The sequence below is a fragment of the Xiphophorus hellerii genome, chromosome 14, assembly GCF_003331165.1.
Source record: "Xiphophorus hellerii strain 12219 chromosome 14, Xiphophorus_hellerii-4.1, whole genome shotgun sequence".
Taxonomy (NCBI): Eukaryota; Metazoa; Chordata; class Actinopteri; order Cyprinodontiformes; family Poeciliidae; genus Xiphophorus; species Xiphophorus hellerii.
In genome coordinates, this window is record NC_045685.1 from 22,192,272 (window position 1) to 22,220,198 (window position 27,927).

A 27,927-nucleotide genomic window follows, 5' to 3' on the forward strand; every position below is an offset into this window, starting at 1 on the left:
TATTCTCTGGTCTTGATGGACAAGCTGCTAAAAAAGAATTATGAGATTTTTTACTGGATTAGGCATTTTTGATAAGGTCAGCGGATTAAACGGACTCAATTGGTAAAGAGCCAAAATCTAATACATCCACATACTGTATGTCAGTTCAGAAACTAGATTCAGTCCAGATTTCTAATGGATGAGTTTAAAAATATCTGGTAAGAACATCCTGCTCCGCTAACCTCTCTCTCTTTTTAGAGGACTTGCAGCTTGTCCTCTGTTATCAAACGCTCTCAGTTCCTCCACGTGTTTCAGATCTGCTGTGCTGGTTCTCGGCGCGTATCGCAGGCTGGGATCTCCGTTCGCTCCCTGCCTGACCTCAGCGCTCTGAACAGAAGCAGACCAGGAGAAGACGACTCCGGTCCCAGTTAGTCCAGTACAGTCTGTCCAGCAAAAAACCGACCACATAGTTTAGATGAATCTACGATGGCGTATCGGGGCCTCTGTCGGTAATGGCTGAAAATCACTATATAACCGTTTCATATCAGTCAATATCAATAATTATTGATTAGTTTTTTGTTTTAAATATGTGAAATAATGCCAAACTGATGGCTGACCTACCGTCTTCTACCCAGTTTTTGCTCCATACTGTTGTTTTTTTTAACTTCTTAGCAGTTATGAAGTGAAACATTAAACTGCTGCTGCGCACGTTGTTGCTAGGTAACCAAAGAATGAGTGGGTTGCTAGGTAACCAGAGAGCTTGTCAGCTCAGTGAATATTCTATCAGACATATTATCTATTGATACTGATCACGTATCGAGATGTTTATTGTTATTGATTAATTGTAGATAGAAAAAAAGGGAGTAAATTTCTGCCCAAAAACTTCTAGGAAAACTAAGAAAATTCAAAGTTTGAAAAGTCAAAAAATTTTGATTTTTGGAACTCAGAAAATTTCCAAAAGTCAAAGTTCACTGATGCTTGAAACTCAGAAAATGTCCATGTTTTTTCCAACAATTTCCTTTCTTTTTCTAGCAATTTCTTGACTTTTAATCCCACAAAATAAAAGCAGGTTAATTTAGAAAATTTTTAAAATTAGCCTAAAAATTTTAGTTGTTTTAAAGCAAATTTTGATGTCACATGAAGTCCAGTGGTTTTAAGGCTTCTTGAAAATTAAAGACATTATTTCATTATTTTTTCTCTAAATTATTATTTTCAGTTGACTTTTTAAAAAATCCTAATCACTTTAAGAAAAATTAATTTAATTGAAAATATGGAGACAATGGGTGACATCTATTGAGTATGGGGGGAAATATGATTGTTTTTTTTTTAAGATGAGGAAAAAAGTTATTAAAAAATTCTGCATTGTCACGTAATGTCATAAAATGTCACGTGAAATCCAATCCAGTGGTTTTAAGGCTACTTTTTGACAATTAAATAAATTTTTCTCTCAATTGTTCTTTTAATCTTAAGAAGAACATAAATTAAAGGTAAAATACACAAAAAATGGGTCACATCCATTTAGCATTGGGCAAAATATATAGTTTTTTAAAGAGCTGGACAAAAATTATTAAAAGATTCTGATAAAAAAAAAAGTAGAAAGAGCCTTAAAAGTTGAATAATAAAAGAAATAATAAACAGTGTGTTATATTCATAGTCCAGCAGTTTTCAGGGTCAGTGACACCCAACACGCTCCCTCACTCCTCCCTCGGCTTCCTTTTAGTCTACGTGATATACACACCCAGAACACACACTCAGACTGTGATATACACACCCAGAACACACACTCTGACTCTGATATACACACCCAGAACACACACTCTGACTCTGATATACACACCCAGAACACACACTCAGACTGTGATATATGCGACCCAGAGTCGTCTATAAATTTTTTCACGGGAGAAAAAAAATCTCCAGGTTCTTCTGCTGCTTTTTTACTTTACAAGTCGACTTGGGTGGCATTTTAGTGAGGGGAACAGGTAGAGAGACAAAAACAGAGTGAATACGATGCAGAATATTAATAGTAAGGTTAAAGAAACGTAACATAGGGAATATTAACGTGGAGTAACAACACGTGTCTGTGATGTGGCTGAAAGAACAACGTTATGGTCAGGCAGGAATATTAATATTGGAAAGCGCTACGTTCAAAAACATGTTTTAATGTTCACTCACCGTGTTTTCACTTTCTAAGGTATCGGAGCAAAGCGACTGTGGTACGGTTTGGGTCAGGGGAGATTGTGATAGTGGCTAACGGCTATAGATCGAGGCAGAAATATTCTCCTTCTCCAACAGAGTTAAATTAAATACACATTGATGTTTTCTGGTGCCGTGCAGATTCCGACTGCGGTCTGTTAGAAAATCAGGATAATCTAAAGAGCTACTTCTGTAGGAAACTCAGTTTTAATTCATATTCAGACCAAGGATGGTGGGATTGGGATTGACATGTGATAAGCTTCACTGACAAAAACATTCCTCACAATTTCATAGATATGATTGTTTTCAGGCATTGTTTATGTTCGTTCTGGCTTCTTGTGGTGCAGAATCATGATACAATTTCTCACTTTAATGATATAAAATTCTGATAAAATGCGACAGACGCTTTGAAAACAATCCGACGCGTATCTAATTTGGTACCACATATGGAATTAGGGTTAAATTGGATTTTTGCGGGAAAACAAAATCAGAACTGGGCCTTTCAGACTGACGTGTAAAAGTCGGATACGAGTCGCTATTCTTCTGCACTATCGCTTACAGCACAGTTTGGGCTTTCTCCCATTCACTTGGATTCTTACGGTAGATTTTCAACCAGGCCATCCAGCAAACACAAGAAAAAGATTTGAGTGATGAAGCCTAGGCGCAAATTCAAACTGGAAGACTCTTTTATCCCCACCGGGACCCATTAATTGAAGCGGCCTGCCCACAATCGTCGACCTATCAACGCCGGACCAAGCCACGTCACGTCCAATCACCGACCAAGTCCCAGCTGATAAGGACCTTCATCCATGGTGTCCTTCGCTCTCCAGCCGAGCTCAACCCACCACCACCCCTTCTCCTCCATTCGCCCGGTCCTGAGGCCCGCACCCTTCTTCAACCTCCACCACCAGTGCCGGGCCCCGGGGGATGATGTTCCTAACAGCATCGGGGATGCTCATCTGAAGCCTATCGCTAACGCTGCGATAACCGTTATCCCCAGCCGGGGCCCGAGCGCCAAAGACTTTAAATTCTGTTTGTCAATAAACTCTTCTAATTGTCTTCTTATCTCCGTCTGAGTCTCTCCAGATTGAAATGATGTTGAATTTATGCGCAGCTTTAGAACTGTAGTTTTAACAACGCCAGCTGATGAAGTGAACGAAGGTGTTCGGTTCGCATTTAATTAACATTAACAGCAATTATTATTAGCAGCAGTACTTTGAAATGATTGTGCTCGTTTAGACCTTTTCTTGCGCTTTGAAACAACTTTTTCTCATAATTTTGCGACTTCCTTCTGGTAAAATTGCATGTTTATTCTATTAGTCTACTAATACTATGAATACATTTTCATAATGTCATGACTTTATGCTGTTAATATCATTCTTTTATTCTTGTAATATAAGAAAAACAATCTCTTTGTGTGATAGCCACTGAAAAATGCCAGCTGTCCAACGGTACATTTTAGTTGGACTGAATGCAGACCATTTGTTAAACTTTCACATTCACTGAGCTGTTTCTGAGATGCAAATGACGCCGTCCTCTGGACATGCAGCGGTTTATACCTCAAACATGCACTTTGGGGACAAATGGCGCATACACAAACACAAGTCCAGAGCGGGCTTTGACCAAAGTCCTTGAGCGTTCTCACCAGAGGAAGCCCTGACTGGGAATCAAGAATGCGGTGGTTTCAACGGTGTTCGTTTGTGTTTGTGAATATCTGGTTTGCGGGAGCGTTTTGAGTTCGTCATGAATAATCGGTGGTGATTTGTTGGTACATGACATCAGCTCTTTCCTGGGAAGAGGAAGAAAAACTTTGATATACTGTAAGTCTTTATGAATGGTGAAATTATTCCTTACATTTAAGAAAGTAAAAGGATTCGGTGTCTTTATCACTCATAACTTGATATTCACTAGATTTGAAGGCAACATTTAGGTGCTGATTTTTTATTTTCTACTGCATAACGAAAATGTATGTTAAAATTTTTTTGCTGCTGTGTATTACCTAGTTTCACACTCAAATGTCTCAAAAGTAACATAAATAACAGCAATCTTTCACACTTTGCCAATGCAACTCACCAAAACGCATATTTATTACTCTACTGAATCTCACTAACGCAGCACACTGCAAAAATACAAAATCTTACCAAATATTTTTGCTCTAATTTCTAGTAAAAATATCTTATTACACTTGGAATAACTAACTTACAAGTAACTTTTCAGCAAGATATCGAAACTTGTTTTAAGTATATAATTCCTTATTATGTGAAAAATGACTACTGGCAAATCAATTTACTAATAACAGGGGAAAATGTCTTCTTGTGAGTAAAATAATATGTAAATACTCAAACTTTTAGAGTTTCTTTGGCGGAAATTTACTCCCGTTTTTGTGCGGCAGTCAAAATGACAAACAAGAAAAGAGTCTAGTTTGAACTTTGGTCACCAAACAAATGTTTCCAGAAACTGAGCAAATTACGACGGCGAATTAACGCCTGAGACTGCAGATTAAAAAAAAGAAGAACATTTCTGGCAAACTCTGAAATTTTCTAGAAAAAACACAAACATTCTTGAGTTCTAAACTTGGGGGGGGGAAAAGTTTGGTTTTTTTTTTCTCCAGAATTTCTTTTTTAAATCAAGCTGAAATTTTTTTGAAATGAAGAAAATGTGGAGGAAATGAATTATTTTGGGGGACTTGTCATATTGTAGATAGACAAAAAGGAGTAAATGCCAAGAAAATTTTCTAGAAAACATTTTTTACATTTCTGAGATTGAAAAGTTGAACATTTGCTAGAAAAAATTGTGAAATTTTGCGATTAATCTCAGAAATTTTTTGAATTTTTTTTCTAGAAAATTTCTGAGATTAATCTCAAAATTAGTTTTTTTTTTTTTTTATTACGATGGCCCTACTACACAATTGTATATAGAAAAAAAGAGGAGATTTTCCCTGAATGTAGACCAAGGAGTTTTGCCAAAAAATAACTTTTCTGAAATGTTCTCAAAAATTTTTTTTTAAATTTCTGAGATTTAAAAATTTAACATTTGCTAGAAAAAACTTTGAAATGTTACGATTAAACTCGGAAATTTTCAGGAAAAAACTTGGAAATTCTTGGAAGTTTTTTTCTAGACAATATTTTCTGTTTATAACAGAATCCGCCCCAAACCGCCGATGAAGTGGCAAAAAGGGCAAAAACAGGCAACAAATATTTCAGCAGCAATTACTGCCATAAGTGTTGAAGTCAAGCAGAAAGGACAGAACTTTCCAAACGGTCAGAGGTCACAAAAAGGCTGAAAGGAAAACGTTTATTAGCGGCTGATCTAAAAAAGTCAAAAATCTGTCTAAGTGAACCCTGAATCATGGCTGCCGGTTGGGGAAAGGTGAACCGTTAGCAAAGAAAAGACAAAATGTCTTCCACATGCTGGTTCTGGACCGGTTTCAGAACCGAAAGGCTAAAGATGACTGACAGCGGCTGAACCAGCAGGAGAGGAAGGGATGATGAATCAGTAGCTCCGACCCACGTTTATTATCCTTGGGGCGCGGCAGCCGTCCCCGCATACCGCCGGAGTATTAAATGTTTAAAACCCCGCTCCGTCTCCATGGCAACCGTGGAGAAACTCCTCGGCTGCTACGGGAGCTCGACACAGACACAGAGCATCCATCATCCACTCTGCTACGCCGTTACGGACGTGTCACTTTACCTCAGGTTGCTATGAGAGAAAGAAGAAAATACTGCTGGGATGAATTATTGTAATCCAGGGGTGTCCAAACTGAGGCGCATGGGGCCATTTGTGGTACTTGGACTGATTTTAATTTTGGCCCCCAAACTCAAGAATGATACAAATTTATTTGTTAACCGTTTTAATTTTGTTGCAATGGAAAATATCAAGTACAACACAAAGTATTTGTCTTTTTATATCCAAACGTTTATAAAATAGTTGAACAATGTTTATCCAAATACTTTTACTGAAAAGCTGACTTTGCTGAACCCAAATCAGCTTTTATTTATTGTAATAAACATGTATAACAAGTGTTTTGAAAAAAGTGAACCATAACAGAATTAACTTATTAAACTGAACTAAAGATTAAACTAAATCCTTTCTTTTATTACAACAAACATGAAAAATAATTTTTAGGTTTTGGGTTTACAATAATAAAAACTAACACTTATATTTTTCTCTGATGATATATTTCTAATGGGACTATTGGGATTAAATTCATGTCAAGCCACATACAAAACAAAGGAATAAGAAAAATAAGTCCATATAGTTTAATAAATAAAATATTGTAGCATAATGTAGAAAAGCTTTTAATCGTGACGGCACTGAAAAAAATATCCCCATCAATTGATAAATTGATCAACTGTCCCAGAAGTTATCGCGATAAACTACAGTGTTGTTTTGATACCATTTTCAAGTAATTTAATGGTAATAATGGCAGAATAATGCAAGAAACACATTCTCAAAGATCAATAAATTTTAAAATATAATGAAGATTTAACACCGCTGGAAGACATTTTAAAAATCCAAAAATAAATAAGCAATACAAACAATAGAAACAAATGAAATTAATTTAAAAGTTTCTGTAAGCTAGGGATGCTCAAAGTGTGGCCTGGGAACCATTCGTGGCCATCTGGATCGTTTTGTTTGGACCCTAATTTGTGTTTTTATTTTAAGAAAAAAAAAGGAATAGAAGAAAGAAAACAACGAGGACAATAAACCTAAAAAATAAAGTTTTGGAATATATTTACTTGTCATCTAATACAGCAACTGGTCAAGACCATGTGTTTATTTATAGATTCCAGATTAAACTGTGTTGCTTTATAAAAGTATCTATTTAGTATATTACTGAAGAGATGAAAACAACAAATAAATGTTTTAGTTTTAACTTACAAAACAGAATGTGGCCCTCGGGTGCCCGCAGGGGCCCAACGGCAAAATGTTTGGACACCGCAAATGTAAACAAAATTTTAAAAAAACAAATGGCTGGTTGAGACCAAAACATCAGACTGAAGACTTTATCATCCAGCTTTTAGTAGAAAAAGAGAAAAACAATAAATCATGCAAATGTAAATTATTGAGCTCATTTGAATTAATTGATTTATTGCCACAGGCCTCGTTACGGTAAAATATATTGGGGGAAAAATAGGATTTAGTTGTGAGGCAACGTAATAAATCTTGTTGTAATGAATCTGATCCAACTGTGATCTGTTCCCATAAAAACTGAAGCTGCAAAACATTTTGAATTCTTCCTTTCATTCAGCTAGTTACCTAAATCAGAGAGCCGTGTTACGTAAAGAGCTTCACAGCTGCAGGTTTTGGTGTTTGTTTTTGACGACTCCTCGGCATTCCTCCGCTTGTGCAATAATCCGCAGAGTGACCGCATCGATTTTTCCAGTCTGGACTAAGTGACACACTGACCCGCTGCACCGGGGAGCGCTTACGCCCTCCGACGCTCCAACCAACCACAGAAATCTCTAACCTGCTTTGGGAAAGAAAACCTGTCAGGAAACATGTTGTTGACTGAGGGAACTCCAGGGAGAAGAAAGTCTGAGAATTATTCACGATTAACCAGGAACGCTGGGAACTCCTAAATGCTACTTTTCCAGGATGGATTTCCACGAATGTCGCTAATGATCGCCTGTGGTGGATCTGAGGTTGGGATGGTCAGGGATTTTAGGAATAATCAGAGCGATGGAGAGAGCGAGGGGAGCGAGGTTAGAGGATGGAAACAGGCAAGGAACAGGGAGAGAGAGAGACACGGAGAGGCACAGCAGGACGGGGAGATTCACGGGTGAAAGAAAGTAAAAAGACAGAGCAACAAAACAAAGAAATGGGAAAATGAGGGAAAAAGACTGGAAGTACTTTTTAAGAGTTGGGCTGAAAATAAGGGATGGACAGTGACCAAAATGTCTGCAGAGATGAACTATTTCCACTTTGCGTTTTTATTTTTCTGTTTTGTTTTAAACAGAGACAAGCATTGGTTCTACCTGCAGCTCAGATAACATGGATTCAAACCATTACATTTTGTTCAGATGGTACATTTATTTACAGTTAGTAAAATATGTGCAAAGAAATCCTGTGGTTATAAATCCTAAAGGGAGTACGGCTGAAACGATTAATCATGATTAATCACAATTAGTCATGATTAATCATGATCATTAATAATCACAATTAATCATGATTAATCACAATTATTCATAATTGACTGTGATCATGATTGATTGTGATTAAGCAAGTTTTTATTAGAAACGCAGCCAAGCTAATAGCGATTTAGCGTACTAAGTTAAAGTTCGAAGTGAAACGTCAACAGCTGAGTTTTTGTGAGGTGAAACTAAAGAGCTGAAGGGGTTGTTACTGGTTGTTACTGGTTCATACTGGGTTGGTTTCTGTTGGGCCAGAAAGCAATCAAAACACGTTGCGGGACGCCAGAACATGATGCACTGTTAGAGAGTTCATTTCTCAGTTGTGTCCGCTGTTGTCATTTTTTTTTTTGCTTGAATGAGAGACTTATTGGTTTGATTAAATCATGTTTGTGCTCAAAATCCATTTGTTGTGTCTTTTCCCAGAGATTCCTCATGGTAGATGTGTTTTCTGACTGATTCGAGCTCCTGCAAATGGAAGTGCTGGAATGCGATACGGAAAAACACAGGTCCTCAAAAACTGAATTTTATAAACAGCCGAGCTTTTATGGCAGATCTCCCACTGAAATGAAAAGTAAAAATGTTTCCGATGGACAGCTTGGATAAATCATTCTGGAAACAAGACTCCTGATGCGGATCGGGCCAGTTGGGAGCTTCAGGCCCGTCCGGACTTCAAAGACGCGCTGCGCCGTCCTCCTCCTGTGTTTAGTATTGCTGAATTAACAGCGGGATGATTAATCCTTGCACGGGTCGGGCTCATTTCTTGTTCCCCTGGACGTGTTTATTTTTTCATTGTGTTTCTGTGTATTCCAGCGGAGAAATGAACAAGCCGTGACTCTGTCAAACACAAACACGAACACGTAAACCTCAGCTCCGTCTACTACGCCTGATTTCCGTTCGAACTCGTCAACGGGCACCGACAAACACACCCTTGCACTCCTGCGGTAATTTGAACCGCAGCTGAACATCCTGGTGAGTTTTGTCACCATGGCAGCACAAATGTTACAGTGTAAGATCTATTATGGGATGGAAACGGGGTGAACCTGAGGTTAAACCACATGCTAGTCTGCATGTGTGTGTGACTTCTCCGACCTTTTGCTGTTGCGTTTTTTGCTGCTGCAGGTTTTCGTGTGTGAAACAGGGCGACAGGCGGCAGATTACAGGTCTGCTACGGATTGGCTGCGAGGCGCTCCGACTGTGTAAACACTGAGTAAACAAAGACATCTGACTTTTGGCTGGCCCTGCGACGCAGGCAGTTATTTTAAAGCGTAACAGTGTCATTCATCCTGCTGCGGTCAAAGCAGGCGGCGGCAGACCGGAAGGATTTTCCGACAGTGGATGAAACGAACGAGGCCAGCCTGGTTCACAAGCGTGCAGAAGGAATTAAAACACAAAAATCTGAACGATACGACTGAAAACTTATACAACCGTTTGATAATTAATGATTTGAATTTTGCCTTAAATAAGTGAAATACAAACAAACTGGTGGTGTGACCTTTCCTCTTTGCCGTTGCTTTTTTTGAAATTATTTTTAAGCAGTTATGAGGTGCTCCTTTGGCGAAACGTTAAACTGCTGGTTACTCAGCAGGTTGTTGCTAGGTAACCAAAGAGTGAGCGGGTTGCTAGGTAACCAAAGAGTGAGGGAGTTAGTCCATGTTTGTCACTGCACAGTAGCATGATCCGTATCAACAACTAATTTGTGCATGTTCTAACTGGAATACGTAGTTCTCATATGACGTAGTTCTCACACTTTAGGGAACTTTCTCACTGACAGCCATTTTGGTAGGTAGTTGCTATGACAACAATAAACAAGCCACAAGTTTAGAACTAGCTATATTGAATATTGAACTTCTCCCACGTTTTTAAAGTTTTTTGTCAATATAAAGTTACAAAAACTACCTCAAGTTCACTTTTGTACCTTGTTTTTTTCTGCACTTGCTTCTTTTACGCATCCATAAAACAGCATAAAACAACATCAGCCAACTCACATTTAAAAATTAGAGCAACAACCATGAGATCTGACAAAAATCCATCAAGTCAGGGCCAAACAGCTCAGAGACATGAATCCCTGGCAGAAGCAAAACTGTGAAGCATATTGTTTTCTTCCAGTCCCTGAACTCTGCAATCAAACTGGCAAACATGTTTGATTTGGCCAACAGGAGTGAAGAGAATCCCTAAAATGTTGTTGTGAAGGAAGCAGCTGGTGATAAATGGTAAGCTAAGCTCCTGGTTAGGACTGATTTGGCCCCGCGGTGGAAACCATGCTGTTGGGAGAAATCCAGACGACGCTCTGGGACACCGGCTCAAGTTGAGCTGAATAGTCCTGGCAGCGCCGCGGACGGCTATAAAAGACAGATATGAAGATGTTTCCTCGTCTCCTGTGATTTGTCCCAGCGAGGCCGTGGCCAAGCGAGAGTTAGAGTGAAATATGACCTAAAAGCACAAATAAATGTCACAGTAATGACATGTCACCTTCTGGCTTCACTGCCGTTTGACTTATTATTCGTTTCATTGACAAATACAAATGCAACATACCGTTACATTTGTACATTTGAAAGTTTAAACCACTGGCTTCAGTTGAAAGTGAACTATTGGCAGGCTGAGCCACAGCAATGAACTCGCTCTAATGATTTGTCCATGTGTGAGCGAAGGACACTGAAGGGTCAGAGCTGCTTTCTATCTTCCATTCTGCACCAAAAAACACAACAAAAAACACAGTGAGCTCCGATACTGGAGGATCTGTGAGGTAGAAGTAGCTTAATCAACAGTGGTTTTCATTTTTAACAATGAAAGAACTATTCCTTTACTAATTGACTGAGATTACATTTAGCTCAACTGTTCCACCAGTTTTCACACCATGCAAATCCAAAGTGGGGAAATTTGTGGCAGTTTCAGGGAGTTTTAATGCCTACTAACCCAGAAGATTTGGTTCAAATGGGAACCAAAGTTGCAACATTTGTTTCACTTTCAGTTGGTGTGGTTCCCTTTCACACTGAACTGAGTTAAAAGAACCAGACAAATTAAAAAAATCTGTTCCTCTCCTCGCCTGTGGGGGCGCTGCACCAGGAACATCGAAGGAAACAGTATGAAAACCTTTGAGGAAGACACTGAACGCAACTTCCATCCAACTGTCATCCGAACTTCGAGCAAACTTTTAGAATGTCGAGAAAAAGAAAATGCAACTTTGTTCCCGTGTTTTTACGAATTTATTCTTGCATTATTACAACTTTTTCTCATATTATAACGACTTTAGACTCGTATTGTAACAACTTTGTCCTCGCATTGTTACGACTTTCTTCTCGTATCGTTACAACTTTCTTATTCTTGCAATATAAGCAGTTTATTCTGGTATTATTTCAATTATTGTTAAATCACTTTAATGTCATAATATTGCTGTCATTCTTATGTTAGTACAACTTTATTATTTCGACTTTCGTTCATTATTCCAAATTTCTCGAACAATTAAAACTTTTCTCGTACTAACATCACTTTATTCTTGCATTCTTTCTACTTTATTGTCACAGTATTACAACTATTCTCTGAATATTTCTATGTTAATTTTTCTACTATGGCTTTATTCTGAATGACTTCTTGCATTTTTAAAACTATTCTTGCATCATTGCTACTTTTTCTCATTATTACGACTTTATTCTCGTATTATTTCAACTTTGTTGTCAAATATTACTATTACCATAATATTCAGAATTTATTTTAAAAAATAAAAACATTCTTAGGCTTGACCTAATACACTATCGTAGATGGAGGTATCAAACACTGACAGGAAAAAAAGAAAAACTAAAACCTAAATAAAGAAGAAAAGTTGACAAAAGCAACATAAAATCAACCCTTTATCACCTTTACAGATCAGTTTAATCTGTATAATGTGTGTTTACAATGCTGACCTCCTTCTACCAAACAGCAGAAACTCAGACAATTTCAGGTATTTTTATTTTTTTAGCTCTGACTGATTTTTCTGAAGTGTGGATAAAGATTTATGTCATAATAGTTTTGGAAGGAGCAAAGCAACTGCTCTCTCGTCACGTCTCGATGCTCATCACTGTGATTACATAAATTCAACTCCTTTAAAAAACACAGCACTGAGGGAAAAGCCAAGTGTAGCCATAATTCTTTATTATCCTTTTTAGCATGGAGGTCAGCGGCTGACCAGGTCCGGTTTGCTTATGAGGCTTAAAAAGCTCAAAAACCCCGACTGCGACTGGGATTAGCACGTATTTAAAATGAGCAGAGCGACATTTTTAACACCAGCTTTGATTCATTATGATGGAAATAGCAGCCAAGAGCAGGAACAGCGTAACGCTGGACAATGTTTACACGGAGCGAAAGTTGGCCGGCTCAGAAAGAGGTTTTGGACAGAAAGCGAAGATGTTTCTGTTTTTCTTCTAAATGACTTGGACCCTCCAGCTGATTCAGTCGTCAGCCAAAGGTCACCAGATGCTACGCAGAGATGCTAACGCAACAAAACGACTGACAAAGAACAATGTTGGAGCAAACAGAAATTCAATAAATTTAGTTTGTTCCCTGATTTTAAACCCATAAACCAATTATTTTTGCCCATTTTGTCAAACTATTGCTTGTCAATTTAGTTTGTTTGGTAGTATAGTCATAATTTTATAACAATAATTAAAAGACAAATGCTCAAATATACACACTAAGTGAAACCCATGTTGATTATCTAGACAGATTAATGTTTTCAAGTTGTTATTTCTGTGAAACATGATGATTTTCCCCTTAAAGCTAATAAAAACATCATGATTAGAATATTAAATCAAATCAATAAGAAAACATTTTAACATGGAAATATATGTTAGTAAAGTCACAGTCAAAAATTTACTCCAATAATTTGGGTTACTTATCTTGTAATAAGAAAAAGAAATTTAAATTTTTCTGATCAGAAGTTAAAAAATGGCTTTTGAAACCCATCTTAGATAGAAAGAAGTAAATTTACCTTCAAAGTACGCAAAATTTTCTAGAAAAAACTTTAATATTCCTTTGATTAAAAGGTTGAAAATTTGCTAGGAAAAAAAATCTAATTTTATGACTAGTCTCAGAAATTTGCAAATAAAAAACTAAAACTTAGAAATTCCTGAGTTTCAAAAAATTTAATTTGTAAGAAAAAAAACAAAACAAAAAAGTCAAATATTAGCTTGATAAAACTCAGAAATTTTGATTTTTCCGAGTCTCAGAAATTTTAAGCTCAGAATTTTCCCAGGAGAAACTTGTATATTTTTGTAAGTTTTTTTTCTAGAAGATTTCTGAGATAATCTCAAATTTCTGAGTTTTACTCTTCCTGCTTTTTTATCCCTAATAATCCGACCTAAACTCTTTTTGAAGTCCACTGAATACGAAAGTGAACGCTTTGAGTAAGCAGCTCCTTCAGCTCTGCAGTCGTCGGTGTCTAACCGTTACTCAAAGCTAATTTTCCATTCCTCTGTCTTCCTTTTTTCCACATTTCTTTTGTCATTAATACACATGATCTTTCCAGTAGTCATATTTTACCCCCTCCTCGCTGCCTTATTTGCGTCGTCTTTGCTAAACACCTGTACGCGCTCAGATTAATTTGATCCCACTCATTGAACTCTAGCAGACACACACACACACACACTTGGAGCTCTTTATTTGTGACAGAGGTAAACGAGCGACTTTTGGCCAGCAGTCGTATCACTGAGTTCAAGGAAAACACTCCGACCCGGGCCAATCCCATGACAGCGTAAGTACATACACACCCATGGAGGAACGCTGACAAACAACATGATTATAATGATGATGTCTTTGTTCATGAACTCTACGGGACCCGCTCCTGGCTACTGTTACTGCGACACACACACACACACACACACACACACCCGCACACGCCCCGACATGACAAAAAGGACTCACACATGGAAACACACACGTGGCGGCTCGTCTCCGTTTGCTGGAGGTGATTTTTTTGGCCGGCGTCTGCCTCACCGCGCTGAAGGAAAACACACACTTTCTGTTTCGGCCGGTGCCAAGGAAGCTGCATGCTTTTGGTCGGCTCTGTTATTCGGCTCGCTATTCATAGAAAACCACAAATTTATCACTACCAGCTCAATGTGTGTGTGTGTGTTAGCAATGCGCGCGTTAGCGAGGAACAGAGAGAACGGTGTGTGTGTGTGTTCAGTGGAACTTCTCATCCAGCAGTCTGTGATCGTGTTGTCAACCTGACCGTTTGACCTTTGACCCACTCTAACAATTAGAGTAAAACGGACATTCCCACCGGAGCCTGAACGCATCGCTAGCTTTGTTTTCTTTACAAATATCAGGAAAACTTTGTCGATATCTGCTAATGTCGGGAGAAAAATTCACAATTTAGTAATTACAGTGTTTATATTAAATAAGAAACATACTTAAAATCACACTTGAAAAAGTTTATTCATGCGATACGTTATTAAAAATCATCCTATACCTACTTCCTGTTTCTTCTTTTTCATTTCTGCCTGTAGTAACATCCAGTTGTTGATCATATGATGCGATAAAAGTGTTTCCATTGCAGTTTTGCAAAATAAACTAATTTCAATACGGTAAAAAAAAAAAACTCAACTCAACAGGAAAACTTTTATCAACAATTTAATGTTTTTTTTAATTGGTGTGTTTCCATTAAGCACATTTCTTTTCAAAATGTTAAATTGCACAATTTTCAGAATTTGAGTGTCAAAAATGCCAATTTCTAGGGGGGAAAAATTTTTTCAAGAAAAAGTTTTGGCACTACTATGAGGTGGTTTTTCAGACGTATCAAAATTAGTTTATTTCACAAAATCAGAGTGTCTTCAGTCAGAGGCTTATTCAAATTCGCTGAAATACAGACTGCTACAAGCAATCTTTCCTGCCAACTGCATTTTCTGGCTATAATAACTCTTAAGAATTTGAATAAATATGAGATACAACAGCATTTAATTTTCCTTTGGGACCAGTGAAGTATTTTTGAATTTGAATTTGAACTACTCAACAGAAAAACAGAAAAAAAGATGAACAACTCTGTTAAACTATTAGTCAAACCTGTGTGAGATGATATCCAAATTTACTTTATGGAGGACTAAAATATGAGACCATTGCACATTATTTTGCCAAAAAAGGTTTAACCTTCAATTTAAAACTGTTCAGTAACAGAGAATGCATTACGAGGTAATATTACTGTAGTTCAAAGAGAGATCCATTAATTATGATCGACATATCGATCAGTTAAAGATGGCCTATTATGCTTCGTTGAACAGGTTAGGATAGGCCTATACAAAACATGCTAGCATTTTGTTTTAAATAAATCATTCTTAGATATTGAGATTTCATTCTGCTCAGTTCTGATTATTTTGAGCAACAGGCAGAATAGTAAGTCAACAACAAAACATTTGTCTTTTCCAGCAGCCATTGTACAGCGCATACAGTGGTAAAACCTGCTGACCAAATGTGCTGGAACTCTGCTTGGGTTGCTAGGTAACGGGCTGGACTTTACTGCTGTTGCTAGGTAACGGTGAAGAGCCTGCTAGTTTGTGACGTTACATTCTAAAGGTTTCCGAAACGGCTCATTTCCCAGACACTAAAAAACATGAACTTATTGCCAGAAAATCTTCTGGCTGGGTCTTTTTTTTTAAGCACTCAGGCTTTTTTTAGAAGCAGTTCAGACCCAAATGGAAGCATAAAAAGCTGTACAAAATGTGAATTTTGAATAATAGGTCCTACTTAACATTGTAAAACGTCTTAAGAGTTAAATCCTAGCATTATTAGCAAACGTATAGAGAGATTTATTAAGGCACTGAGGACAGAATAACTTTTTTCTTGCCTACAAACTGAATTCCCTTCATGGAAACTGAAAATCCTGCATTACCAAAATGATGCACAGAAGTTACATGCAAGTCGTAAAGCTGTTAATGGTAACATGATGTGAAAATTTCAGCCATTTCTCAAGATTGTTCCCTGTGAGAATGCTGACAGGCTATTCTAAAAATTGCACAGTAAACTACAACAATCTTTTGGATACATTTCACCAAAAAGTGGGGCGGGGGAACGCTAAAACTTATTTATTAAAGTTCTTTTTATTACGTGAGCTTTCCAGTCAAATAAATATATGATAATTTTCCAAAACCACAATCTGGAAGGATGACAGCTGGAGTTACAAGGTGACAGCATAAATTTATTTGAAATCGGCTGCAAACAGTTCATGAAGAACTGAGCGTTTCATGGCAAGTCGGAGTCTCATGGTTAAAATGAAATTACAACCAGATGAAATAAATAGAAAACTATGAACAGGAGTCATATCGGAGACGCAGATTTGGTTAGCTCTTTTTTTTTTGTTGAGATGCAGATCAAAATGTTTTCACTTCATGTTTTGGATTGCACAAGAAGCTAAGATGATCTGACTGATAAATAAAGAAATGTTCAGCTTAAGACTCACATTATGAATAATGATGTGGGAGATCCAAAGCGCGTCCAGATTTATGTTTTTTTCTTTCAGAAACAGAAACAGAAACCCACATATGGACGGAGAATAGCATACATAGTAGTTAGACTTTACCGGAACAGCAAAGGATGTGCGTGGAGTCAAAATGTCACATCCAAAGGCAACAGGAGACACGTGTAAACTCTAAGCTCATTCAGGGAGGTTCCCCTTAGAAAAAAAAACATTAACTTGGATCTGAACTATACCGGAGAACCGGATCTGACTCAGCCGTTTGAGCTCAGTTTCTGAGTAAACTTAGGGTCAGATAGCAGGAAAAATGAGAAAACGGTAGATGCACCTAAATGTTATAGGATTACTACTGGGACTTCCTGATGGAGAGTTAAACAAACAGAACTCATCCTGATAGAGACATGTTGCAATGTGACATCACGCGCGCAAGAAAAACTGCTAGCTGACAGGAAAAAAACGACTAGCTATCAAGTTTTCAACAAAACGAGCTAAATCTTAAATATATGCGACATATATGAAAGAAAAATTTATGCAGGGCTTTGCTACTAATTGTCAACACTGCAAAAACTAGATAACAAGGTCAGGAAAAAGTTTTTCTTTATGGGGAAGAAGCTTAGCAATGCTAGCTTGACTTTGACAATCTGAACATGTACATGTACTGTGGAATCTGGTGTGTTTCAGTTCAACTGAAAAAAATGTAGTGATAAAACCAATTTAAAAAATAGTTAAAATATTAAAAAAATATGTCTGTGTCCCATTAGACCTTCTGAAAATTAAAACAGTTTTCCTCCAAGATTTCATAATTGCTCATCTGATGTTTGACAATCAAAATCACAGAAACTGTGTTGCTAATTCAATCTGGCAATATTTGCACTTATGCATATGGAAGAGGATTAGTGCCACTGGAAAAAAATAGCATATAAAACCTGCTATTTTTCTCAGAAGTTTTAGATTTAAGTCAGAATATTGAATAAAAGTCTGAAGTCTGATATTAAAAAGGTTTTAATAAAAAAAATTAGCAAGGGAGAAGGAATTAGCTTAGCTATGCTAGCTTGACTTTGACAATCTGAACATGCAGGTGTGCTGCAGAATTCTGTGCATATTCCGTTCTTTGTGTGGGAAATGTTCTTTTGGTGTTGCTATGGCAACGGGTCTGCCTGCATAGCGTGGTTTTGAGTTTACCAGTTTTTCTGCCTTGTTTTTCCCCCTTTCTGTTGCGTGGCGCACCACGCTAAATTAATAACAGCCACATCTCAAGGTTTCATTTTGTTGACGGAGTCGTTCTGCTGGCAGCAGCGCGGCTACAGATGGCAAGGAAAAGAATCGACTTTTCACTCTCCAGATGTAAACAATAACATGTAACATGACTATACGAACAGGCGCAGAATACTTATTTTAAAAATGTGAAGCAAATTAATTATTTTGGTGACTTGTCTAAGTCTGGCCATTAATATTCGTAGAATAAAAAGACTTTACAGTTAGAAATCATTCTTATTTGTCTTATTTGTGTTCTTTCATTCACTTGTTTCCCAGAATTTCTTTGTTGTTCAAATTCATGTCTGTCAGGATCTTTAACTCAAAGTCTTGTGTTTAATCTGAGACCAAACCTGTGATAACAGCATTTTCTGTCTTAAATGTTTCCTTCTCTCTGGGAGCGAATGGTTGACCGGCTGTTTAGGTGGCCCCAGTTCCAGTAAGTGCTGGTATAATTTGGCTTCCTGGTTTACCTTCGTGCATGCTGAAACTACAGGACACCACCCATCATATTTGGAAAGCACTTTGATATCTTTGACCGGTTCACTTATTTTTAGATGGGGCAACATCCAAGGAATCGTTTTCTTTCGCTCTACGCACACAAAGAAAAATCCATCATAACTTCCAAAGAGAAGATGAGAAGAAAAATATGTCCTTTCCATGGCTGCCAAACACTTTCAGTCCCACACACAAGCTTTTTCTTGGTGGTCGGGATTCGCAAATTAGCTAATCAGCAGTCAGTCGAATCCAAGAGACATTGTCAGTAGGATTCCCGTAACTGAAACAATTTAGATTTTTCTTTCACACTATCAAGCATTCCTCAAATAACCATGACTCTTGACATTCTTTACTCTTTCTTTTTTTTCCCCTTGGTTTCTCTCAACTTTCTGTTTAAATGTTTATATATAGTTTCCCAGCAATTATTTACCCAACAATTTAATTTCATAGCATCCAAGCATTTGCAAGGTCTTTTTCTTATTTGCAAAATGCTGCCACAGACGGCCGTTTCGGTCCAACATTTATTGGAAACAGAGACACTCCAAGGAAGAAATGCCATCACTCATGGAGCCTACGAGTTTCATAAATGAAAGATGAGTATGTTTCTAGTTATGCTATCAAATGTGGGTTTGTTCGTTTATCCCAAACTATTAGATGCATTCCCACAAAATCTAGTACAGACAAAACCGGTTTGCAACCATCGTTTCCTGGCACAGGATCTCCAAGTTTCCACCGATACAAGTAGGATTTTTGTAATGGTGAGTCAATCAGTGTTGAAGCTAATTTGGATACTTTACACCAGAGGCGTCAAACTCAGCTTCACTTTCAGCCACATAAAGATCATGAATCTACTTAAAGGGCCAGAATGTAGAGATAAAACCAATTAATCTGTTAAAATATTAATAAATGTCTGTCTCTGTATTCCTTTAGAACTTCTTAAAATTAAATAATGAACAATTTTCACATCGATCAGACCCTCCAGGATTCCGTAATCGGCTTTGCGATTTTTGGGCAATTGAAATCACAGGATTTGTGGTGCTAGTTTAGAAAAACTTGTAAGAACTTTCGCAATATTTGAACTGAGGTATATGGAAGAGGATTAAGCCAACTGAAAATATTTTTAAAAAAGAATGATTTTACTCAGAATTCTGAGAAAAAGTACAAATTCTGAGAAAAAAGGTCGAAGTTCTCAGATTGGATATTGATCACGGATAATAACTTGACATCAGGTAAGGCTGCCATCTCCACCTCCCTTAAATTCAATGTTTTTGCAGAAAATATTCAGTAAACTCAATTATGAAGTAGCACAAAAAACATGTGTGTATCTGTTGATATTGCGGGAATTTCTTTGATCTGGGTATTTGTGAAAAGTCGGAAGAATTAATCGATATAATTTGGCATCTGGAGTTTACAGGGCCACATAAAAAGCTACGGCGGCCCAGATTCGGCCCCCCGTCCTCCAGTTTCACACATGACCTCAAAGTTGACCTTCCTGAAGGTTTGGATGAAGTGAAGTGTGTTTGAATGATAATGGAGATTTGATGGCAACCACACTTATTAAAAGTGACAAATGACCAATTACTAAGTGCAGTTAGCGGCCAGCTGCATTTTAATCAGCTTAAACCTAATTACAGCATTTAACTCTAATTTATTCCACCATTACATCACAAACAAATGGTTCCATGCCACTTTTGTGGTTGGGTGTACCTCAGGGATCACTCCTTGCTCTCCTCTTGTTCTCAAATTACAGGCTTCTACACAGACGACGTATTCAAAATCAAACATTATCCTTCAGATGGCAACTGTACATGACCATAAAACCCACAGATCCCAGGAAACCCTATAAGATTACTGAACGTTTTTCTTCTGAGTATCTGTAGAAACATTTGGACTTTCCAGTTGGGTTTCCATTTTCTGTCCTGCTGTTGATCCGGTTAAGTAGAAACTCATAGCACCTTAATAATACGGTTGTGAATTTGCTTGTTTTGTCTCATTTTTGCTCATTATGATGTCTGTCTAAACTGTTTCACCTCGTTTTTTTCTTTTCCTTCTCCGTCTCTCTGCACCCTTCAATCATATTCGAGTTAAGGCGAATTTAGTGCTTACTAAAGGCTTTTCTGTCTCCCGTGTGAGTGTGGGTGTATTTCTGGAAGTCCAAACCTCTCAGAAGGTGTTGACAAGAACTCCACACTCAAAATTTGATTTTTATTTTCTTTTTTACTTTTATTAGTCTGTTTTCTCTCTCTCTCTCTCTTTTAACCTTCTTTCTCCGTCTGCTTCAGTTTATTACACCATTAATTGGTAATTTTATTTGATTTGACAAAAATATTTCAAGAGAACTTGTTTTTTCCTTGATACATGTGTCAGAAGTTAAAACAAGGTATTTAGTGTATTCTTTTCACTGCAGTATTGACGGTATGAGTTACACTGCACGACTTTCCAACCCAGTGATCTCAGAGTTGGAGACAGCAGAAGATAATGAGCCATTAAATACTTTATATGATCCACTTTTCCAGAACCTTCTGTCTGACCACAGAAGACAGGAAAGTGATCACACATTTGTCCTATCTGTAGCTGGCTTCAATTCCAACTCATCTTTCTGTTTCTTTGCTTTGGAAAATCAATGAAGAAGTTAAATTAGCCTGAATAAACGGCGTCTGAGGAAAAACCGATGGGGACGATTGGGGATTATTGATACTCTAAACCCTACCTAAAATTATACCATGGTGTATGAGATTACTCTCTGCTTGGTAAGAATTATTTGTACTGCAACTTCAAACATTTTCGGACTCAAATTTAATCATTTTTACAGTGTCTTGGATCCTTTTATTGCTAAAGAAAAATAAAAAATCAGCTTCTTAATATATTTGTCATTATTGCCCCTGAGTTTCCCCTGAGTTTGCCCCTAGCGGCTCCACTATCAGTTGTCATTAGCTCAACATAGTTGAGGTAAATTGAACTAAGTTGCCATTAGCTCAACTGTAAGTTGCCCTAAACTCAATTTAGTCAATGTTAGTTGAAATTTGATCAACACTGACTTGCTGTTAGATCTACTGTGAATTGTTTTTGGCTCCATTAGACAACTGAGTTGCTTGAACAAATTGCTACAAGCTCAACAGCCAAGTTGCCCTTAGCTCACCATTAGTTGCCGTAAGCTTTATTTTGTTGCTGTTAGCATGACTCAGTTACAATTACTTCAACTTTGAGTTGGTGTTCGCTCTGCTCTACAACTTTACTTCTAATCTGTCTAATCTGATCTTATTGCTGCTGGGTTTTAGTAAATTCAGTCAATTTGTTATTGTTGCCACTGAGTTCCTGTTAGCGCCACGCTGCGTTGCCATTAGCTTAACCTATTTGAGGTAAATTGGACTGAGATGCTATTAGATCAACTGTAAGTCCCTGGTATTTAGAAATAAGTTTCCCTAAACTAAATTAGCTCAACATTAGCTTGACTTACTTCACTTTCATTAGCTAACAGCAAGTTGCTCCACACTAACTTGCTGTTAGCTCTAATGAGTTGCTGTTAGTTCCACTATGAATTGCTTTTGGTTCCATTAGGTTTCCATCAGCTCAACTTTAGTCAATGATTGCTTGACTGAGTTGCTTAAATAAATTGCTTTGAGCTTAATTCCTAGTTATGCACGGAGATGCTCTTAGCTCACTTTGGTTGCTGTTAGCTTGATTTTGTTGGTGTTAGCATGACTCAGTCACCATTAGTTCTACCAAGTTACCGGTAGCTCAATTATGTCAGTGTTGCCTCTACTTTTCATCAACATTAATACCAATCCAACCTGCTGTTGTTGCCACTGGGTTGCCATTGCAAGTTGCAGTTTATTCTCCAAAAAAAGGCAATTGCGAGTCTCTTTGGGATCTGAAGTCTGACTAGGGTTGCATTTAATTAGCGGTATGAACAACCACACAAAAATATTTAATTTAAGCAAAAAAAATTTTTATATAAATATTAATAAAACTTTCATAGTGGTTGTTTTTGCCACTGACAAAAATCCTGTTTTGGACACAAGTGATAGAAAAAGGTCTCAAATCAACAACAGAATGAGTGAAATGCACTTAAACATCTGAAATCAGAAGAGCAAACTAACTCTGGCTCAATTAGCTGGCAAACGCAAACGCAATCTGCTCAATCTCTTCATCTTCTCTGCATTTGTGTGCAGCAAGAATCCAAAGACGGCTCGGTACGCGGGGACAAAGTGCTGGAGAGCGACGAGTCCAAGTGCCGGGTCGCTGCAGGGACACGCACACATGCTGAGAGGCTGAACATGAAACAGATGCAGGCGCTGGCCAACGCATGCGAGTCGGTAACGTTTCAGAACATTGTGCTGTAACCAGGGAGAGCGAAAGACACTGGATGGATGGGTGTTATGACGGCTGTCCAGTTCTCATTTGTTCTGGGCGCGCAAACGTCCCAAAAAAACGTTGAGGTGATTTGTTTTCAAACATTTTGTGGCTTGACAGGAGCTGGAATAAATATTCTGATGACAAAAAGGAGAGAAAAAAGTATAAATAAATGTAAAAAAAAAAACAACATGTCATTTTATTATTTTCTGTTTATTTCTTGCCATTCTCTGCTGGGAGGACTATGCTGCTTTAACGTTTCCACAGAGAAGTTTTCATTCACGACCACAGAGGTACAGTAGGAGGCAAGAAACACGCACTCATCCCACAGACAAGCTCCGAAACTGAAATGTTTTCTGCCAAAATATGGAAATTATTCTGTATTTTGTGTGGAGCCAGGCCCTTTAAAGAAACAAAAGATCATAAAACAAGAGGTCCGGAGTCTGTTGAGTTCCATAGGCGAAGAAAATTATCTGGAACTGTCTCAAAATTCAAAAAAATTATGTAATGGCATAATTAGCCTCTACATGTGTATTTACCTTTATATAAGCACACTTGACTTCTTCTGTAAGCATTTTAAGGAATGAGTACCAAACGTCGATCACTTTCAAGGCTGAACTGCAATCCTTCAAAAGAAAACGATGAAGTCCAAGCAGCATAGTCTTTACTGAAGAGGCAATAACATCTCCATGGCAACCAGCCGTCGTACCGCCCGATGTATTGTGGTGTTCTCCGGTTTTAAATCAGACATTTGACCTTTAATAGATATAATATATATATATTTTATTTTAATTGGCACAGTCCTAGCTAAAGCAACAAGTGTCAATTATTTTCCTAGACAGGACGCAAAGTTTTCTCTTAGAGAAACACCAAGATTACTTTCTCTCCACTACTTGTGTCATGAGCCAAATAACTTGAAAGCACATTATCACAAATCGTTGATAGGTTAAGACCAGGATGAAGTATTGGTCCTTTAGAAATGGCAAGTGCTGAACGTTTACTGTTTACCAGAGGAGAAACCGTACCCAAAATGTAAAAACACAAAGATAATTGGTGATTTATTGGTGAATTACAACAAGGATCCAAGCACAGACCCTTGAGGAACACCACATTTTAATATACAGTAGTTGTCTAAGAATTACTCAAAATTTGATAAATAGTAGTTATTCGAGATGTGTACACAAACTTAATATAAAAATACACATTTTTCTGCAAATTTTTTGGGTGAATTTCAACAGGGAGCCAAACAGAGACCCTTGAGGAACACCACAAGCAGTGGTGCAAAAACTGGGTATGCAGTGTATGCAACGCATAGGGGCGCTGCACTAGAGGGGGCGCAAAAACGTAGTGGGGAATATTTTTTTCTAATCAGCACTTTATGTACTTAACAGCTGTTTGTGTATGAAATGATCAATAACAGAGGAACAGCACTGATTAGGCCCCCCTCCCCTCCTGCCAGCCGCTCTCCCCTCCCATACTGGTAGCTTGGGCAGCGGCCCTTCGATAATGTGCTGAGGCGCGTTTTTTTTTTCTTTTAAATTTGTAGTAATGCCTCAACAACAGGGAGCTAAAGATGGGGCGGAAGAGGGGGAAGGATAAAGATGTTGGAGAGACGAAGAAAAGCTTTTCAAAGTGGTTGAAAGACAGAAGGTGAGTAATGTCAGTGTATCAACAAGAGAGTTGTAAATATTCAGGTTAGCTTAAGCTAGGCTAAAATGACAGGTGGTTGTTGTTGTCCAATACGGGACGCGATTTATTCCGTATTGCTGTAATATCTGATAGACACACCTATCACACACATCTCAACAATAAGTGTAATAATAATGAAAAAAAAACAAAAAACACTGGAAATATTAAGGTTAGCTAAATTGTCGTTGCGGGACCTAAATAGGACCCCCCCCCCCCCCTCCCCCATGAACTGACGCTGTTGTCATGGTTGCTTAGAGACGGTTGCTACGCAGCCGCGGTGAGCTGCTATCAACCGGTGTCTTTTTAAAATGTCCACCCGATAAAACACCGTCCTTAGAATCAAAACCTCTGGCAAAAATACAGACGGTAGTGGGAAGAAACAGGCTAAACAATCACAGTGAAGTTTAACAGGGGCTTTAAAAAATGAGTCGGTGATATTCAGTGGGTTGTTGGATATCAGACAGAATGGGTCAGGACAGGAACCGCAGAACCTAAAGAACCTAAAGAACCAGACATCAGTCTCTTCATCCCTCAGTCATTTCCTGAGACCGAAAAATAATATGAATGGCAATTTAAAGAACCCACATTAATAAAATGGTGAAATAATATTGACCACAACACACTGTATTTATAAAAGATATCAACATTTTTCCTACACAATCCTAACAAATGTTTTTAATGTTGAAAAAATAAACGGTTTCTCTTCACAATATTTATTACTTTATTTATTACTCTATTCTATTTGTATGATTTGTTGCCAGTTTGGATAAGGTTTCCTATCAAGCTATAAGAATGATAGAAAACATGCTAACAAAAAGCCTCAGACCTGCAGACATAGGCTAACAGAAGTGGCTCTTTATATATTAAATTATGAAATATTGCCCTGTTTTTGTTTCATTCTTATTTTAATTGCCCTGTAGGCAGCAATTTATTCACATATATGTACATTTATTGTTATTTATAAATAATAATAAATGGGGAAGGGCGCCGATGACATGTTCACATACACCTCAGAAAGTATGTAGTTGACCACAAGTTAATAAGACAATAAATGAGGAGTTAATCAACAGCTGGGAGCAGAAAGGTTGGCTAAGGTGAAAAAAACAAATAGAAACAGAGAACAGAAGGAACCTGAACTGTGAACAGAGATAAATACTAATCTAATGAAACAAATACAAAATAGGAACACAAGAAAATAGAAAAGCAAATAAAAAATTTATCACAACAGAAAGGAAAAACTAAAAGTTAAAACATCTAAGAAACACAAACTCATAGTTTATGCAATAATTCACCTCTTCACCCCTTATTTTCAATACAGAAATACCTTCGATTTGGTCCATTTTTTAAATCTCTTATAAATTCAACTTCATTAATGCCTGAAAAATTTTACTTTTGAAATCTTGAAACCATTAAAACTGCAAAACATTTCATACCAGGACATTTATGAAAATGAGCTCAACCACACGATCTGTTGTGTTTGAGAAAAGATGAAATATTTAAACCAAGCACAATACGATATTTTAAACTGCTACAGCTATAAAGTTGTTTTTAAGTGGATATTACACAATGTCAGTGGGCACAGATTTCTAAAGAATGTGCATTTTTTTGGGCACCCATTCATTTGCGGGTGTTTTGCTCATGAATATTCTTATTTTTGTGTTTTATGTCTGTTTTGCACTCGATGTTCTGATGTTTGTCTGTAGTTTAAATGTGGATACTCGGAGGTTAGTGAATGCCAAGCTAGTTTACTGGTTTCTGAACAGATTTAATGAAAGACGAGTCAACTGGAGGGCAGACGGCAACGAGAGAAAAGAGGTTTTCTGTTTTCTGAAGCGTCCAAGCCTCAGAAAACTACAATTAGATATACAAATAGATCAAAATCTTGATTATTTATTCCTACTGGTTAATAGGACTTGATCTTAAGCTAAAATAAAAGATTTTATTCAGGCTTAACAATAAAAAAAACAACATTTCATGTGTGTCAACAATGAACTTTGGAATAAATGTGTGTATATTTCCTCCCAGAGTGTATTGGTGAAGTTAAAACGTCTAGGTCTTGCTAAAGAAGTCATTATAACTCCTTCGTTAGCGATATGTGGTCCGTGTTCAGTTTCCATGGTAACCAGCAGTTATCCGGCCAATGAATGGTGGCGGTTTTAAATCAGAGGCTTTTCCGTCATATCGAGGCGGTATCAGATGAACTTTTAGGACAGGATTCAACATCTGAGGTCCAATCACCGGAGCTGCTTTAAATGTTATCTCTGCTCAGCCACTCCTCCAGGTTACGGAGAGTTAAAAGAGTCAAAATTAAATAAATACATTATTAAAACGTCGATTTACTAATGTACCTTGCAAAGTTTTTCCAATCTGTTGCTGTACAGTTTTGTTACAACTGTCTGACCTTTAGTCTCGTCTCGTTGGGTTTGGCAGTCAGAGATTCTGCGTGCCTTGGTTTTATTAAGTGGATATAACTTAATTTTAACTGAACTCTAATTTGTTTGGCTAGAAAGTTCGGTTAATTTGATTCAATCAAACTTTGACCAAAAAAATCTAATTCTGGTCCACCGACAAACCTACGTTTCAGTTTGCTTGAAGTGAACTCTGGAGCGGTTCGAATAGATTTGTGAACGCCAAGCAGACCGGAGACCGCTCCAAAGAAGTGGACTACAACGCAGGGCATTCTGGGTAAAGACTATCAAAACAAACATGCTAGGCTAGCACTAGCAGGAGAAATGACCCGTGGTTTTTACCAAAGAGAGAAGAGAAATCCTACAACCTCTAAAATCAGGCATTACTCCGTTTTTGTTTATATTTCATGAAGAAAGAAGTGGCGCTCAGTGTCTTCTTCTGAGGTTTTGTGTCATTTCCTTCTTGGTGGCTCTTACTGCAGCGCCACCACAGGTGAGGAGGGAAACAGGTTTTTCAAATTGTTTAAGTGAACCTGAAAGTTTAACAAATGCTGCAAACCAATTCTACCAGACTATTAGGTGTGAAAACAGATTTAAATTCAGCTTTAGCTTTTTAACACTTTGAAAAAAAAACATTTTTCCTTTTAAAATCTTCTAATTTTTAAGGGAAACTTCTGTAGAATAGTTTATATTAAACCTTTTACCAAAGGACAATAACAAGGCTCTCTTTCTGAGAGCTGAATCCAGGACGTTTCTGTGAATTTCTGATCATTTCTACAGATTTTCGGTAGACATAGCAATCTGCATAAGTCAGCATATAATTTGCAAAAGAAGCATCAATTCATCCTTTCATTTTTCTATTTCAGCCTTTCCCTCATTCAAGTAGGTGGTGAGACATGAGTAACAAAAATTATCTCTCATTTAGTCGTCAAACCATAATTTCGTTTCTGTTTGGTTTCATAATAGATTTTGAGTAAAA